Below are 18,900 nucleotides of genomic sequence, written 5' to 3'. Positions count from 1 at the left end.
CATGGCGATGTGAACTAGATTATTGACTCTAGTGCAAGTGGGAGACTGTTGGAAATATGCTCTAGAGGCAATAAAAAATTAGTTATTATTTTATTTCCTTGTTCATGATAATCGTTTATTATCCATGCTATAATTGTATTGATAGGAAACTCAGATACATGTGTGGATACATAGACAACACCATGTCCCTAGTAAGCCTCTAATTGACTAGCTCGTTGGTCAATAGATGGTTACGGTTTCCTGACCATGGACATTGGATGTCGTTGATAACGGGATCACATCATTAGGAGAATCATGTGATGGACAAGACCCAATCCTAAGCCTAGCACAAAGATTGCGTAGTTCGTATGCTATAGCTTTTCTAATGTCAAGTATCATTTCCTTGACCATGAGATTGTGCAACTCCCGGATACCGTAGGAATGCTTTGGGTGTGCCAAACGTCACAATGTAACTGGGTGGCTATAAAGGTACACTATGGGTATCTCCGAAAGTGTCTGTTGGGTTGGCACGAATCGAGACTGGGATTTGTCACTCCGTATGACAAAGAGGTATCTCTGGGCCCACTCGGTAGGACATCATCATATGCGCAATGTGACCAAGGAGTTGATCACGGGATGATGTGTTACGGAACGAGTAAAGAGACTTGCCGGTAACGAGATTGAACAAGGTATCGGATACCGACGATCGAATCTCGGGCAAGTACAATACCGCTGGACAAAGGGAATTGAATACGGGATTGATTGAATCCTCGACATCGTGGTTCATCCGATGAGATCATCGTGGAACATGTGGGAGCCAACATGGGTATCCAGATCCCGCTGTTGGTTATTGGCCGGAGAGTTGTCTCGGTCATGTCTGCATGGTTCCCGAACCCGTAGGGTCTACACACTTAAGGTTCGGTGACGCTAGAGTTGTTATGGGAAATAGTATGTGGTTACCGAAGGTTGTTCGGAGTCCCGTATGAGATCCCAGACATAACGAGGAGATCCGGAATGGTCTAGAGGTGAAGATCGGTATATTGGATGGAGGGTATTGGAGTCCGGAATTGTTCCGGGGGTACCAGGTGATGACCAGCGTGTCCGACAGGGGTTTCGGAGGCCCCGGCAAGCGTTGGGGGGCCTTATGGGCCAAGGGGAGAGGGCACATGAGCCCACTAAGGGGCTGAGCACCCCTCCCACCCCATCTCACGTAACCAGGAGAGGTGGGGGCGCCACCCCTAGGGCAGCCGCCCCTCCCGGCTTGGGGGGCAAGTTTCCTAGGCGGTGGGGGCGCCCAAACCCATCTAGGGTTTCCCCTGTGGCCGCCGCCCCTCCCCTAGGGAACCCTAGGGCGCCTCCCCCTCCTCCCTTCCCCCTATATATAGTGAGAGAGAGAGAGGGCAGCCACAACCAAGTTCTGGCGCAGCCCTCCCCATCTCCCAAGTCCTCCTCCTCTCCCGCGGTGCTTGGCGAAGCCCTGCAGGATTGCCACGCTCCTCCTTCACCACCACACCGTCGTGCTGCTGCTGGACGGAGTCTTCCCAACCTCTACTTCTCCCCTTGCTGGATCAAGGCATGGGAGGCGTCACCGGGCTGCATGTGTGTTGAACGTGGAGGTGCCGTCCGTTCGGCACTAGGATCATCGGTGATTTGGATCATGGCGAGTACGACTCCATCAGCCCCGTTCACTTGAACGCTTCCGCTTAGCGATCTACAAGGGTATGTAGATGCACTCTCCTTCCCTCGTTGGTAGATTACTCCATAGATTGATCTTGGTGTTGCGTAGAAAATTTTGAATTTCTGCTACATTCCCCAACACCAACTAGCTATGTTATATTACATGGATAGTAAGAGACATCTTCCAGGGAGAATAGTTCCATTAAGGGTTCCTTTCCCTGGGTATGCATGCATTAATGTGCATGTCCGGACTACGAAAAGAGACGCAGGATATAAACTTCTGGGGGCATGTAGTACAATAAATAGAAATCGTGTTTTGTTCACCGACCGAATATTCCCTTAAGGATGCTAGCTTGCGGCTTCACCCAGTCTGAGGTACACAAGAGCCAGCCGAATTAACGGGAACGTAGGGCATAAACACAAGAGCCAGGCAACCCAGCTTGGCCAAAACTTAAGTCATATCGATGCATATAGTGGCGAAAAAAAGGTACATGTGAAAAGTAACACATGTGTGGGGCCTAGAGCCCGGAACGTAGCTATATTAAGCTTCTGTATAAGAAGCCCCCAGGTATCATGAGCGCAGCTAGCGCGTCAAGATTGTGTAGTCAAGACACATTTTAGCCCTTTAAGGCCTTGAAGAAAAAAAGGAGAAGAAAGAAAGAAAGAAAAGACAGATTACAAATATATAAAAATTGACAGAGGTAATGAGATGAACATAGAGTCCGGCACTAGGTGTCGAACCTTCGGAGTCTAGCTATGTTCCATGGGTTTGGCTCGAGTCGATTGTCCGATGCATCCCGCAGACGGTACGGTCCACCAATCAGAACTTTGTCAATAATGAAGGGACCTTCCCATTTGGGCTTGAGCTTGTTCTTTTCTTCTCCAGTAGGCGTAGAACGAGTTCGCCAATGTTATAAGTTTAGGCCCATACTTCTCTGCTTTGATACCTTCGAGCCTGTTGCTGATAGAATGCGGAATGGGCTTTTGCCACGTCACGCTCATCCTCCAGGGCATCCAAACTGTCCTGCCGATCAAGCTCAGCTTCTTTCTCTTCATACATGCGCACTCGAGGTGAGTCATGAATTATGTCGCAGGGCAGTACCGCCTCTGCGCTGTACACCATAAAAACGGTGTGTATCCGGTAGTGCGATTCGGCGTGGTGTGCAGCCCCCATAGTACGGAGTCGAGCTCCTCTACCTAGTGCGTATCGGATTCCTTCAAGGATCGCACTAATTTGGGTTTAATGCTGCGCATGATAAGACCGTTTGCTCGTTCGACTTGACCGTTAGATTGCGGGTGATAGACAGAAGCATAATCGAGCTTGATTCCCATGTTGCTGCACCAAAGGTTTACCTCGTCGGTTGTAAAGTTCAAGATGTTATCAGTGATGATGCTGTGGGGGACGCCATAACGGTGTACAGCCCCAGATATGAAGTCTATCACTGGTCTGTATTCTGCCGTTTTAACTAGTTTGGCTTCTATCCATTTGGTGAATTTATCCACCATGACCAATAAGTATTTTTTCTTATGGCTTCCCCCTTTAAGGGGCCCGACCATATCAAGCCCCCAGACCGCAAATGTCCAAGTAATGGGGATTGTTTGGAGAGTGGTAGGCGGCATATGGCTTTGGTTTGCAAAATCCTGGCAACTGACGCAATGTTGAACGAGGTCCTATGCGTCTGCTCGGGCTGTCGGCCAGTAGAAACCTGTACGGAAGGCCTTGCTTACAAGGGCCCGAGCTGTGGCGTGGTGGCCGCCAAGTCCAGCATGAATTTCTGCCAAAAGTTGCCGCCCTTCCTCTTCGGAGATGCACCTTTGAAGGACTCCCGTAGCGCTTTTCTTATAAAGCTCTCCCTCATGGACCTTGTAGGCTTTAGACCACCGCACAATGCAGCGCACCTCATTTGGGTCCTCGGGTAGTTCCTGCCTAGTTAGGTAGGACAAGAATGGTTCTGTCCACGGGGCGATGACAACCATTATTACGTGGGCGGAAGGTGTTATTTCGGTGGCAGAGCCTCCGATTATGTCAGAGTGTTCGATATCTGTTGTTGTGGTAGGGTCCGGACTATTGTTATCGGTCTCCCCTTCCCATACCACGGATGGCTTAAACAACCTTTCCAAGAAGATATTAGGTGGGACAGGGTCGCGCTTAGCGCCGATGCAGGCGAGGATATCCGCTGCCTGATTGTTTTCCCGGGCCACATGGTGGAATTCAAGCCCCTCGAACCGAGCTGACATTTTGAGGACGGCGTTGTGATAAGCCGCCATTTTTGGATCCTTGGCATCGAAGTCTCCATTTATTTGAGATATTGCGAGGTTCGAGTCCCCACACACCTCCAGGCATTGAATGCCCATGGAGACTGCCATCCGGAGACCATGTAACATGGCCTCATATTCTGCTGCGTTGTTGGAGTTTGTGTATAGTATTTGGAGTACGTATTGGACAGTATCTCCGATGGGGGATGTCAGGACGACGCCGGCCCCCAGATGAGCCAGCATTTTAGAGCCGTCAAAGTGCATAATCCAGTTGGAGTACGCGCCGTACTCTTTAGGGAGTTTGGCTTCTGTCCATTCGGCGATGAAACCAGCCAGTACTTGTGACTTAATGGCTCGCCGTGGTTTGTATATTATGTCCAACGGGAGGAGCTCAATAGCCCATTTAGCAATACGGCCCGTGGCCTCATGGTTTTTTATTACGTCATTGAGTGGCACTTCAGAGGCCACCTTAATTGAACACTCTTGAAAGTAGTGTCGTAGTTTCCGGGATGCCATGAAGACCGCATATGCTATCTTTTGATAATGTGGGTACCGTGATTTGCATGGAGTGAGGACAGTGGATACATTGTATACCGGCTTTTGAAGCGGGAACTTATGTCCGTCCATCTCTCGTTCGACAACGAGCACTGCGCTTACAACTTGGTGTGTTGCCGCTACATATAGCAGCAGTGGTTCACCGACGTTAGGTGCGGCCAAGATTGGGTTTGTGGCCAAAATGGCTTTTATTTCTTATAATCCGGCTGTGGCCGTCCACTCGAAGTATTTGGTGCATCGCAGAACGTGATAAAGAGGTAATGCCTTTTCTCCTAATCGGGAGATGAACCTGCTTAAGGCAGCCATGCATCCAGTTAGTTTCTAGATTTGCTTGAGGTCTGTTGGGATGGCCAACTATGACGGAGCTCGGATTTTAGCTGGATTTGCTTCAATTCCTCTGTTGGAGATGACGAAGCCTAAGAGCTTTCCGGCGGGCACGCCGAAGACGCATTTTCCGGATTGAGCTTAATGTCGTATATTCGGAGATTGTTGAACGTGAGCCTCAAGTCGTCTATTAAGCATTCGACGTGTCTAGTTTTAATGACCACATCGTCTACGTATGCCTCCACTGTTTTGCCAATCTGTGTCTCCAAGCACGTCTGAATCATGCGTTGATAGGTTGCACCGGCGTTTTTGAGCCCGAAAGGCATGGTGTTAAAACAGAAGGGGCCGTATGGAGTGATAAATGTCGTTGTGGCTTGATTAGTCTCCGCCATCTTAATTTGATGGTATCCGCAGCATGCATCGAGGAAACACAATGAGTCGTGTCCTGCAGTAGCATCGATAATTTGATCGATGCGAGGGAGGGGGAAGGGATCCTTTGGGCAAGCCTTATTAAGGTCCTTGAAGTCGACGCGTAGGCACCAGGATCTGTCCTTCTTTGGTACCGTCACCAGGTTTGCTAGCCAGTCCGGATGTTTTATTTCTCGAATGAATCCGGCCTCCAGTAACTTGGATAGCTCCTCTCCCATGGCTTGTCACTTAGGCTTAGAAAAGCACCGAAGAGTTTGCTTGACCGGCTTGAATCCCTTTAGGATGTTAAGGCTATGCTCGGCCAGCCTGCATGGGATTCCTGGCATGTATGAAGGATGCTAGGCGAAGATGTCCCAATTCGTGCGCAAGAACTCCTGTAGCGCGGCTTCTACTGTGGGGTTTAACTATGCTCCGATGGATGCTGTTTTTGTAGGGTCCATTGGCTGGACTTGGAATTTGACTATTTCATCCGCTGGTTTAAAAGAGGTGGACTTGGATCTTTTGTCGAGTATCACGTCGTCCCTGTCCATTGTGGAGCGCAACGCAGTTAACTCCTCGGCCGCGAGGGCTTCGGATAACGCTTCAAGGGCCAGTGCGGCTCTTTTATTTTTAGCGCGGAGTGCTATGTCCGGATCACTAGCTAGAGTGATGATTCCATTGGGCCCGAGCATTTTGAGCTTCATGTACCCGCAATGGGGTATAGCTTGGAAGATCGTGAAAGCCTCCCGCCCTAGAAGGGCGTGGTATCCGCTATTGAACGGGGCCACTTGGAATGTGATTTCTTCAGACATATAATTCTTCGGCGTGCCGAATACCACATCTAGTGTGATTTTCCCTGCACATCGTGCCTCCTGACTAGGGATGATTCCTCTGAAGGTCGTGCTGCTTTGCTCAATGCGGCTTCTGTCTATTTCCATTTTTCGAAGAGTCTCCTCATAGCTGAGGTTTAATCCGCTGCCGCCATCCATGAGCACTTTGGTAAGCCGAAAGTCGTCCACAATTGGACTAAGGACCAAGGCGGCTGGTGCTCGGGCTGTTCGGAATTTAGGTTCATCACTGGCATTGAAGGTGATAGTCGCATCGCTCCATGGATTTATTGCTGCAACGTGGCAGACTTCAGTGAGGCTGCAGAGTGCTCGCTTACGCCTATTATTTGAGGCGAAGGTCTCGAAGACTATTAAAACTATACTGTTGTTTTCCACTGGATGGTGCTCTGCGGTATTGTTGATGAGGATATCCTCACCGCTCTTGGCCACCTGCCGGAGTACCCAACATGCTCTAAGGCTGTGTGTTAGTATGGTATCCGCTGTACTGTGAATTTTGCATGGCCCGTTGAGCCATCCCTCCAATACGGTTCCACGCCCTGTAGTGGGCTTTTGTTTCTTTGTAACTGGATCGGGTGACTTATGAGAGTACACCCTTTTAGTTCGGATGGGGGGGCGGTTAGTGAAAGCCGGAGGATCCCAGAATTTTGTTTGGGTTTTCCAGGCGCTTTCCATCGCACAGTACTTCTGTACTATGGCCGCCAAGTCAGCGAAGTGTGCTATGTCACGGCGACTTATGGCGTTGAGGAATCCCTTGTCCGTGCAATTTTTGCAAAAGAATGAAATTGCATCTTCCTCGTAGCAGTCCTTGACCTTGCTCATTACAAGGAGTAATCTGGCCCAATAGTGATGTACTGTCTCTTGGGGATCTTGTCTAATGTGGGAAAGATCACTTATATCTGGGTGGGTGGGTAGATTTAGGTCCGAACCCTGACCCAATCTGAGACCGACGAGCGACGGAGTGTCCGATCTTGAAAGTTCGGGCTCCGGTTTGTTGCCCAATAGGTCTGGCCCGCTGTCTGATTCTAGGTTCAGAGCTTGGGCCGTGTCCTCCCGTAGACGGGTATCCGGCTTAGAGAGATCGGGAATCCGGACTTAGCTTGTCCTCAAGATAGAGGAAGAATCGCTGCGTTGCTCCTCCACCACCGCTATCTAATGGGTGACGGCAGAGAGTTAATCTCCCTTTGGTCGGGTTTAAGCCCGATCCGATCATAGTTCGTAGCGACTCCCAAGGCGGCGATGCGATCCAAGAGCTCATTCAAAGAAGATAGCTCCATTGGATCCATCTGCTCGGCGAATTCCGAGCCGACGTGGAGACTATTTTTGATGACCCGAGAAGTCATCGTCGGCGCAGCGGCCGAACGGGCGGTCATGACAAAGTCGCCTAGTCAGAGAGTTTGGCCTACAGCCAGGGCTCCCCCAGAGGTGATGTTGTCCTTGACAATGAGACGAGCCATCCAGCCTTATGATGATGGCACAGTGGAACTATCAATGAAAGCACCAATGTCGGTGTCAAAACCGGCGGATCTCGGGTAGGGGGTCCTGAACTATGTGTCTAAGGCGGATGGTAACAGGAGGCGGGGGACACGATGTTTACCCAGGTTCGGGGCCTCTCGATGGAGGTAATACCCTACTTCCTGCTTGATTGATCTTGATGATACGAGTATTACAAGAGTTGATCTACCACGAGATCATAGAGGCTAAACCCTAGAAGCTAGCCTATGGTATGATTGTTGTCGTCCTATGGACTAAAACCCTCCGGTTTATATAGACACCGGAGGGGGCTAGGGTTACACAGAGTTGGTTACAAGGGAGGAGATCTACATATCTGTATTGCCAAGCTTGCCTTCCACGCCAAGGAGAGTCCCATCCGGACATGGGACGAAGTCTTCAATCTTATATCTTCATAGTCCAATAGTCTGGCTAAAGTATATAGTCTGGGTGTCCGAGGACCCCCTAATCCAGGACTCCCTCAGTAGGGCTAGCACCCGGAAAACATCAAGATACACCAAGCTGTGTGCCGACAACGTCGACCCTCTAGTTTATCCTCCATTATAGTTTCCATAGTGCTTGATGAAGCCCTACGGAGATTGTTCTTCACCACCACCGTCACCACGCCGTCGTGCTGCCAGAACTCAACTCCTACTTTGCCCCTCTTGTTGGATGAAGAAGGCGAGGAAGTCATCGAGCTGAGCGTGTGCTGAACGCGGAGGTGCCGTATGTTCGGTACTTGATCGAGATGGATCGTGAAGGTGTACGACTACATCAATCGCGTTGATAAACTCTTCCACTTAGTGATCTTCAAGGGTATGAAGATGCTCTTCCTCTCTCGTAGCTATGCATCTCCATGGATAGATCTTGCGTGTGCGTAGAATTTTTTGTTTTCCATGCAACGTTCCCCAACAGTGATATCGGAGCCAGGTCTATGCATAGATTATATGCACGAGTAGAACACAAAGGAGTTGTGGGCGGTGATGTTCAGACTGCTTACCACCAACGTCTTATTTTGCTTCGACGGTATTGTGGGATGAAGCAGCTCGGACCAACCTTACATGTCCACGTACATGAGACCTGTTCCACCGACTGATGCAACTTGTTTTGTAGGAGGTGGCTGGTGGGTGTCTGTTTCTCTCACTTTAGTTGAATCAAATTTGACTATGGCCGTTCCTTGAAGAAGGTTAAAAAATCAAACTTGATAAATCACCGTTGTGGTTTTGCTTAGGTAAGAACGGTTCATGCTAGTTTCTCATAGCAGCCACGTAAAACTTCCAACAACAAAGTAGAGGACGTCTAACTTGTTTTAGCAGGGTATGTTGGGATGAGATATGGTCAAGACGTGATGTGATATACGTTGTTGTATGAGATGATCATGGTTTGTAGTATCGACAACCGGCAGGAGCTGTAGGGTTGTCTTCAACTTATTGTATGAGATGCAAGCGCCATGTAATTGCTTTGCTTTATCGCCATGCGTTAGCAATAGTTGTAGAAGCAAAAGTTGGCAAGACGACCTCCTCGCAACGATAGAGATCAAGCTGTCGATGTCGGTGTCAAAACCGGCGGATCTCGGGTAGGGGGTCCCGAAATGTGCGTCTAAGGTCGATGGTAACAGGAGACAGGGGATACAATGTTTACCCAGGTTCAGGCCCTCTCTATGGAGGTAATACCCTACTTCCTGCTTGATAAATCTTGATGAATATGAGTATTACAAGAGTTGATCTACCACGAGATCGTAATGGCTAAACCCTAAAAGTCTAGCCTGTCTGACTATGATTATGAGGGGTCTCTCCCTACAGACTAAGCCCTCTAGTTTATATAGACACCGGAGGGATCTAGGGTTACATAAGGTCGGTTACAGAGAAAGGAATCTTCATATTCAGATGGCAAGCTTGCCTTCCACGCCAAGGAGAGTCCCATCCGGACATGGGTAGAGTCTTCGGTCTTTGTATCTTCACAGCCCATCAGTCCGGCCCATGTCTAATAGGTCAGACGCCCGAGGACCCCTTAGTCCAGGACTCTCTCAGTAGCCCCTGAACCAGACTTCAATGACAAGGTGTCTGGCGCAGATTGTCTTCGGCATTGCAAGGCGGGTTCCCCTTTCCTAATACTGCAAGATAGTCTTCTGACGCAATAAACAAGTCTGGATCTGCAACACAAGTACCACACACAACCGCAGAGAATATAATATTGCACGAGTCCAATCCGGTGACAAATTTTTGTAACGTGACATCACGTCTGCTTAGTCATCATTTCAAACCGTTTTCCATCCGCCGTTCCATGTTTCGAGACACGGTTTTCATAGGCACGTCTTGTCGAAGCAGAGATCGTGGCCCCTTGTTGCGGGATTCTCATCAATACAGGCGTGGGTAATCTAACCGTGCCGTTTACACAGCCCTTGGGAATAGGCGAGTTTTAAGGCGAGTGGGGAGGCACTTGATATTCACTGCCTTTATAAGGAGATAAGGATTCCCTCTTCTTCACCCACACCTTCTCTCTTTCTCTTCCCTTCCATTCTCGAGATCCAACGCCCAAGTCCTCATTCTTTCTGCCTCAAGGAAGCACTCAACCATGTCCGGATCTGGAGGGCAAGGCAAGTGGATGGCCTCCTCCGTTAAGGAGAAGGACATCACCAAGCTTCAGGAGGCCGGGTATCTGGCAAAAGGAATCGCCCACTGGCTTCAAGCTAACGGGCAAATCGTACCCACCCCGAAGCCCAGCGAGAGGGTGGTGTTCATCCCCCATTTCATCCGCGGGTTAGGGTTTCCTCTCCACCCTTTCATCCGTGAACTTATGCTCTATTACGGGCCAGATTTCCATGATCTAGCGCCGAACTCTTTCCTCAACATCTCGACATTCATTGTCATGTGTTAGACCTTCCTCCGCATCCAAGCCCACTTCAGACTATGGCTCAAGATTTTCAACGTGAAGCCGAAGGTGGTGGACGGCCAGCACGTGGAGTGCGGAGGCGCCATGGTGAGCAAGCTGCCCAATGTCACATGGCCCAAGGGTACTTTTGTGGAGACCATCAAGGAGTAGCAGAAACTGTGGTTCTATATCATAGAGCCCCGCGACGCCACCTGGTCGTGGCTTCCGAATTCAAATCCGGAGCCCCAATGCGGTTCACCTCCAGGATAGAGAAGGGCCCAAATTGGTCTTCGTCGAACGAGCTGATAGCGCTGCAAACGCGCATTCAAAGCATGGTGGATAAAACACATCAAGCTCGTCGACGTAATCCAGTTGATGCTCAATTCAGCCACACCCGGATAACTTAGTATCTGCAGCAAAGTGTTTAGTAGCAAAATAATATGATAGTAGTGGTAACGGTAACAAAAGTAACGGTAGCAAAAGTAATATTTTTGGTGTATTGAAGTGATTGTAACAATAGCAACGGAAAAGTAAATAAGCGAAGAACAATATGGGAAAAGCTCATAGGCATTGGATCGGTGATGGAGAATTATGCCGGATGTGGTTCATCATGTAACAGTCATGACATAGGGTGACACAGAACTAGCTCCAATTCATCAATGTAATGTAGGCATGTATTCCGAATATAGTCATACGTGCTTATGGAAAAGAACTTGCATGCCATCTTTTGTCCTACCCTCACGTGGCAGCGGGGTCCTAATGGAAACTAAGGGATATTAAGGCCTCCTTTTAATAGAGTACCGGAACAAAGCATTAGCACATAGTGAATACATGAACTCCTCAAACTATGGTCATCACTGGGAGTGGTCCCGATTATTGTCACTTCGGGGTTGCTGGATCATAACACATAGTAGGTGACTATAGACTTGCAAGATAGGATCAAGAACTCACATATATTCATGAAAACATAATAGGTTCAGATCTGAAATCATGGCACTCGGGCCCTAGTGACAAGCATTAAGCATAGCAAAGTCATAGCAACATCAATCTCAGAACACAGTGGATAGTAGGGATCAAACCCTAACAAAACTAACTCGATTACATGATAGATCTCATCCAACCCATCACCGTCCAGCAAGCCTACGATGGAATTACTCACGGACGGCGGTGAGCATCATGAAATTTGTGATGGAGGATGGTTGATGATGACGATGGCGACGAATCCCCCTCTCCGGAGCCATGAACGGACTCCAGATCAGCCCTCCCGAGAGGTTTTAGGGCTTGGCGGCGGCTCCGTATCGTAAAATGCGATGATTTCTTCTCCTTGATTTTGTCTCCGAAAGCAAATATAGAATTGGAGTTGAGGTCGGAGGGGCTCCAGGGGGCCCACGAGGTAGGGGGGCGCGCCCTAGGGGCCCAAGCGCGCCCTCCACCCTCATGGACAGGGTGTGGGCCCCCTGGTCTTCATCTTTTGCAACGATTTTTTATTATTTCTAAATAGACGTTCTGTGAAGTTTCAGGTCATTCCGAGAACTTTTGTTTTTGCACATAAATAACACCATGGAAAGTCTGCTGAAAACAGCGCCAGTCTGGGTTAGTTCCATTCAAATCATGCAAGTTAGACTCCAAAACAAGGGCAGAAGTGTTTGGAAAAGTAGATACGACGAAGACGTATTAAATCCCCCAAGCTTAAACCTTTGCTTGTCCTTAAGCAATTCAGTTGATAAACTGAAAGTGATAAAGAAAAACTTCTACAAACTCTGTTTGCTCTTGTTGTTGTAAATATGTAAAGCCAGCATTCAAGTTTTCAGCAAAGATTATGACTAACCACATTTCCAATAACTCTCAGGTCTAATGTTTACTCATATCAATGACATAATCAACTAGCGAGCAATAGTAATAAATCTCAGATGACAACACTTTCTCAAAACAATCATGATATGATATAAAAGGATGGTATCTCGCTAGCCCTTTCTGAGACCGCAAAACATAAATGCAGAGCACCTTTAAAGATCAAGGACTGACTAGACATTGTAATTCATGGTAAAAGAGATCCAATCATAGTCATACCCAATATAAATTAATAGTAATGGATGCAAATGACAGCTGCGCTCTCCAACTAGTGCTTTTTAATAAGAGGGTGATGACTCAACATAAAATTAAATAGATATCCCTTCGCAGAGGGAAGCAGGGATTTGTAGAGGTGCCAGAGCTCGGTTTTGAAATAGAGATAAATAATATTTTGAGCGGCATGCTTTCCTTGTCAACATAACAACCAAGATATGGCGATATCTTCCATGCTACACACATTATAGGCGGTTCCCAAACATAATGGTAAAGTTTATACTCCCCGAGGGAGTCCTGGACTAGGGGGTGTCCGGACAGCCGGACTATCATCGTCCGTCGGAGTTCAAGACTACGAAGATACAAGATTGAAGACTCCGTCCCGTGTTCGGATGGGACTTTCCTTGGCGTGGAAGGCAAGCTTGGCAATACGATATGTAGATCTCCTACCATTGAAACCGACTCTGTGTAACCCTAGCCTTCTCCGGTGTCTATATAAACCGGAGGGCTTTAGTCCGTAGGACACAACATACATTACAACAATCATACCATAGGCTAGCTTTAGGGTTTAGCCTCCTTGATCTCGTGGTAGATCCACTCTTGTACTACCCATATCATCAATATTAATCAAGCAGGATGTAGGGTTTTACCTCCATGAAGAGGGCCCGAACCTGGGTAAAACATCGTGTCCCTTGTCTCCTGTTACCATCCGCCTAGACGCACAGTTCGGGACCCCCTACCCGAGATCCGCCGGTTTTGACACCGACATTGGTGCTTTCATTGAGAGTTCCTCTGTGTCGTCACCGATAGGCTCGATGGCTTCTTCAATCAACAACGCTGTCCAGGGTGAGACTTTTCTCCCCGAACAGATCTTCGTATTCGGCGGCTTCGCACTGCGGGCTAATTCACTTGGCCATCTGGAGCAGATCGAAAGCTATGCCCCTGGTCGTCAGGTCAGATTCGGAAGCCTAAACTTCAGGGCCGACATCCGCGGGGACTTGATCTTCGACGGGCTCGAGCCACAGCCAAGCGTGCCGCACTGTTACGATGGGCATGATCTAGCTCTGCCGCCAAACAGTGCCTTGGTGGCCGCACAAGAATCCGCTCCGGCCCTTAGTCCGGAGCCGATCGCCCAGATCGAGGATGGTGGTTGGACACCGCCTCGGGGGCTTCAGCTTCCACGGTGATGGAGCCGAACACTAACCTTGTCCCTCGCGAAGCTCGTGACTCCGAGGTGCCGGACTCCTTGCCGGACTCCGGACCTCCCACGCCCCTGCCAATCGAATATGATTGGGCGCCGGTTATGGAGTTCACCACCGCGGACATCTTCCAACACTCGCCCTTTGGCGACATCCTAAATTCTCTAAAGCATCTCTCGCTATCCGGAGAGTCCTGGCCGGATTATGGCCAGGATGGTTGGGATACGGACGACGAAGAAATTCAGAGCCCACCCACCACCCACTTTGTAGCCACTGTCGACGATCTAACCGACATGCTAGACTACGACTCCGAAGACATCGACTCTATGGACGACGACGCCGGAGACGAACAGGAACCAGCGCCTACAGGGCACTGGAAGACCACCTCGTCATACGACATATACATGGTGGACACCCCAAAAGATGGGGACGGCGAAGAAGCAGCGGAGGCAGATTCCTTAAAGAAACAGCCCAAGCGCCGGCGTCAGCGGCGCCGCTCTAAATCCCGCCACAGCAAGAATGGAGATTCCGGCACAGGAGATAATAATACCCTAGAGAGTGCCGAAGATAATCCCCTCCAGCAAGACTCAGCGCAGGAGGATGCAGAGGCAAGCCCTCACGAGAGGGCGGCAGACGAAGAGGTCGAGGACTATAACTATATACCTCCCTCCGAAGACGAGGCAAGCCTCAACGACGACGGATTCGTCGTGCCCGAGGATCCCGTCGAACAAGAGCATTTTAAACGCAGGCTTATCGCCACGGCAAATAGCCTAAAGAAAAAGCAGAAGCAGCTTCAAGCTGATCAGGACCTGCTGGCCGATCGATGGACCGAGGTCCTCGCGGCCGAAGAGTATAAACTCGAACGCCCCTCCAAAAGCTACCCAAGACGCAAGTTGCTCCCCCGATTAGAGGAGGAAGCATACATACCTTCATCACCAGCGCATGATACGGCCGACCGACCACCCCGTGGTCGCGACAGAGAGGCATCCAGGCCCTCCACCAAGACCGTACCCCGGCCTCGCTCCAAAAGTACGAAGCCAAGAGGGAACGCGCCGGACTTGCGAGATGTATTGGAGGACAAAGCAAGGCAATCCAGATCCATCTACGGATCACGAGGGCGCCCCACGACCCACGACGAATACCATCACGCCAGATATAATAACTCCGGCCGGGCCGAACACAGCAGGCAACGCTCTATCGAGCTACGTTGTGATATTGCTCAATATAGAGGCGCCGCACACTCGCTATGCTTCACTGACGAAGTAATGGATCATCAAATCCCTGAAGGGTTTAAACCCGTAAACATTGAATCCTACGATGGCACAACAGACCCCGCGGTTTGGATCAAAGATTATCTCCTTCACATCCATATGGCCCGCGGCGATGATCTCCATGCCATCAAGTATCTCCCACTCAAGCTTAAAGGACCAGCTCGGCATTGGCTTAACAGCTTGCCCGCAGAGTCAACTGGGTGTTGGGAAGACCTGGAAGCCGCATTCCTCGACAACTTCCAGGGCACGTATGTGCGGCCACCAGACGCCGATGACCTAAGCCACATAATTCAGCAGCCAGACGAATCGGCCAGACAATTCTGGACACGGTTCTTGACAAAGAAAAACCAAAAATTATCGACTGTCCGGATTCATGGCAGCCCTCACATCATTAATGACCCGCATTCGCGCGGGAGAGGATAGCTGGCTAGCTCGCAGCAACAACCTCAGTAAAAATTCTGGCAGTCCGGATACTAAGGACCACAATGGCAGGTCGCGTCGAAGCAAAAATAAACGCCGCATTAACGGCGACGACAAGGAGGATACGGCAGTCAACGCCGGATTCCGAGGCTCTAAACCCGGTCAGCGGAAGAAGCCATTCAAAAGAACCACTCCGGGTCCGTCCAATTTGGACTGAATACTCGACCGCTTATGCCAGATACATGGCACCCCTGAAAAGCCAGCTAATCACACCAACAGAGATTGCTGGGTGTTCAAGCAGGCAGGCAAGTTAATTGCCGAAAACAATGACAAGGGGCTAAACAGCGACGACGAGGAAGAGACCCGACCGCCGAACAATAGAGGACAGAAGGTTTCCCCCCACAAGTGCGGACGGTGAACATGATTTACGCAACCCATATACCCAAGAGGGAGCGGAAGCGTGCACTAAGGGACGTATACGCGATGGAGCCAGTCGCCCCGAAGTTCAATCCATGGTCCTCTTGTCCGATCACTTTCGATCGAAGAGACCATCCGACCAGCATCCGCCATGGCGGATTTGCCGCATTGGTTTTAGACCCAATCGTCGATGGATTTCACCTCACGAGAGTCCTGATGGATGGGGGCAGTAGCCTGAACCTGCTTTATCAGGATACAGTGCGCAAGATGGGCATAGACCCCTCAAGGATTAAACCTACAAAGACAACCTTTAAAGGCATCATACCAGGTATGGAGGCCAACTGTACAGGCTCAGTCACACTGGAAGTGGTCTTCGGATCCCTGGATAATTTCCGGAGCGAGGAGTTAATCTTCGACATAGTCCCATTTCGCAGCGGCTATCACGCTCTGCTCGGACGAACCGCGTTTGCAAAGTTCAACGCGGTGCCGCATTATGCATACCTCAAGCTCAAGATGCCAGGCCCTCGTGGAGTCATCACGGTCAACGGAAATACGGAACGCTCCCTCCGAATGGAGGAACATACAGCGGCTCTCGCGGCAGAAGTACAGAGCAGCCTTTTAAGGCAATTTTCGATTCCGGCCGTTAAACGGCCAGGATACAGCCAAACGCGCCCGAAGCAACACCAACCAAGACCACCTGGCACGATCCGAGCACGCGTAGCAATGCGGCCCTAACCCCCGCCCTCGCATGATCGCAAGAACAACCCTCCGCGTACATCATTACGCTTTGGAGATACCATGGGCGTAGGGGAAGGGGCACGACCACAATAGACCCAGAGTGCGGCTCGACCACACTAGGGGCTCACAAGTGTGCCACTCTTTCTTATTATTATTTTCCTTCTTTGTATACACAGGACTCCGTTAGCCAGAGGCCCTGTCCGGCGGTGAACCTGCCGAACTCATGATGCAACAGCCGGGAAAGAAAGAATGCGGCGACGAACACTCAGGTGGTCTCAATTACAAGCATTAAATTTGATTATATACACCAAGTCCGCAGCCCATCCCTGGAGGGGGACATGTTTAACTAGTCCAAAACCCTTGCTTACCGCACTATTTGTATCAGTCCGCACTCATAGCAGACTTCCTTTAATAAATTATGCAGCACTTTTTTGCCTGTTATTAAGTATATATGTTCATTACATGACATCTTGCACCCATATATTTTGGTACGGCCTAATACACCAGGGGCTTCTGTTCCCCACATTATGGTGTGATAAGTCCGAACACTTTCACAAGTGCGGCACCCCGAACTTATAGAATTATATGAATCGGCTCCGAATCATGTCTTGGGTCAATAGTTGGGTTTGCCCGGCTCCCATGTTTTGGTGCCTTACATTCCGTTCCATCGGCTAAGGTGGCACCGGGAGAACCACTGCGATTGCGTCCCGGTTGAGCTGGGCGAGCGCCTCAGTGGAGAAAGCTAAAACTGACCGGCATGATAAGGCGAGAGACTGGTCGCTGTTCGAGAGGTCTTTTCGGGTCCTTAAAGACTCACACCGCTTCGAGCGAAGTTTCAGATAATGTCCGACGAAGGCGTGGATAGCGCCCCGAATTCGGTCTTCCGAATACTAGGGGCTTCGCCAAAATTTAAAATTATAGAATTCTATGGCTAAGTGAGAGTGGTCAAGCATTATAAGTCCGGTTGCCTTGTTCGTTGTATTGAGCGCCTCCCTAGATGGACCCAAAAATGGGAACAAGAGTGCTCAAGTTATCCCGAACACCCCAGCACTTGCAGCTTGAGGGCTGAAGCCGACGACTTGCCATCTCTCAGATTTTATAAACGGCCACACAGAAGGTAATATTTTAAATTGAACAAGCGTTGCTTAAAGCGCACATGAACAAAGTTTTCAGCGCACAGGATAATACATAGCGAGTTTACTCAAAAATTACATCTCTAGGGCATTCATCCGCAATATCGTGGGTTCCCTTCAGGACAGTTTTATAATACATTTCGGGCGTACGATACTCCTTGCCCGGTGGCGGCGGGTCATTAGAAGCCTCTCCGCATCCAGCCTGCCCCAGTGCATCTTTGTGCGGGCAAGGGCCCGACGAGCACCTTCAATACAGGCGGAGCGCTTGATGACCTCCACCCAGGGGCACGCATCCACCAGCCGCCGCACGAGGCCGAAGTAGCTCCCAGGCATGGCTTGTCCAGGCCACAGCCGGACTATAAGGCCCTTCATGGCCTCCTCAGCTACCTTGTGGAGTTCGACCAGCTGCTTCAGCTGGTCGCTTGGGGGCACCGGATGGACGGCCTCAGCGTACTGAGACCAGAAGACCTTCTCCGTTGAGCTCCCCTCCTCGCCACGGTAGAATGCGGCGGCATTGGACACACTACGCGGCAGATCTGCAAACGCCCCTGGAGAGCTCCGAATGCGGGTAAGTGTCAGGTAGTTTACATTAACATGCTTGCTTTGCATGAAAAATGCCTTACCCGCCGCTATCTTCTTCACATCTTCAACCTCCTGAAGGGCCTTATGGGCCTCGGCCTTGGCGGACTTGGCACTTTCAAGAGCCGAGGCGAGCTCGGACTCTCGAGTCTTGGAGTCGCGCTCCAAGCTCTCATGCTTCTCCATGAGAGCCTGGAGCTCTTGCCGCACTGCCGCCACCTGTGCCTCTTGCTTTTCTCGCTCGGCCCGTTCCGCGGCCGCACTGCGTTCGGCCGCGGACACAGCCTCCTTCAGGGCTGCCACCTCGTTTGTGGCCCCTGCAATACCCATATTATCCTTGTTAATTTTATTGCGACCAAAATCCTTATCTATAAGGTAAAAATTCAAAGTGGTGCTACTCACCTTCTTTGTCCTCGAGCTGCCTCTTGGCATGGCCGAGCTCTCGCTCGGACCGCTCGAGATCTTGCTTTAATGTACCAACCTCCACAGTCAGTGCGGCAGAGGTCAGCAGCACAACCTGCAAACCCATATTGACATAATTTATTAGCAACCTGTGAATATCTTTTTAGATCCTCAGTCCAGCTTTTCTTTCCGAACACCGAACTGAGCATCAGGGGCTACTGTCTATGCAGTATTACATTACATAATTTTAACTTCTTACCTCAAAGCCTGT

The sequence above is a fragment of the Triticum dicoccoides genome, chromosome 4B (assembly GCF_002162155.2).
Source record: "Triticum dicoccoides isolate Atlit2015 ecotype Zavitan chromosome 4B, WEW_v2.0, whole genome shotgun sequence".
In the NCBI taxonomy this organism is placed as follows: domain Eukaryota; kingdom Viridiplantae; phylum Streptophyta; class Magnoliopsida; order Poales; family Poaceae; genus Triticum; species Triticum dicoccoides.
The sequence above is the reverse complement of the archived record's forward strand: the minus strand, read 5'-3'. Positions refer to the sequence as shown.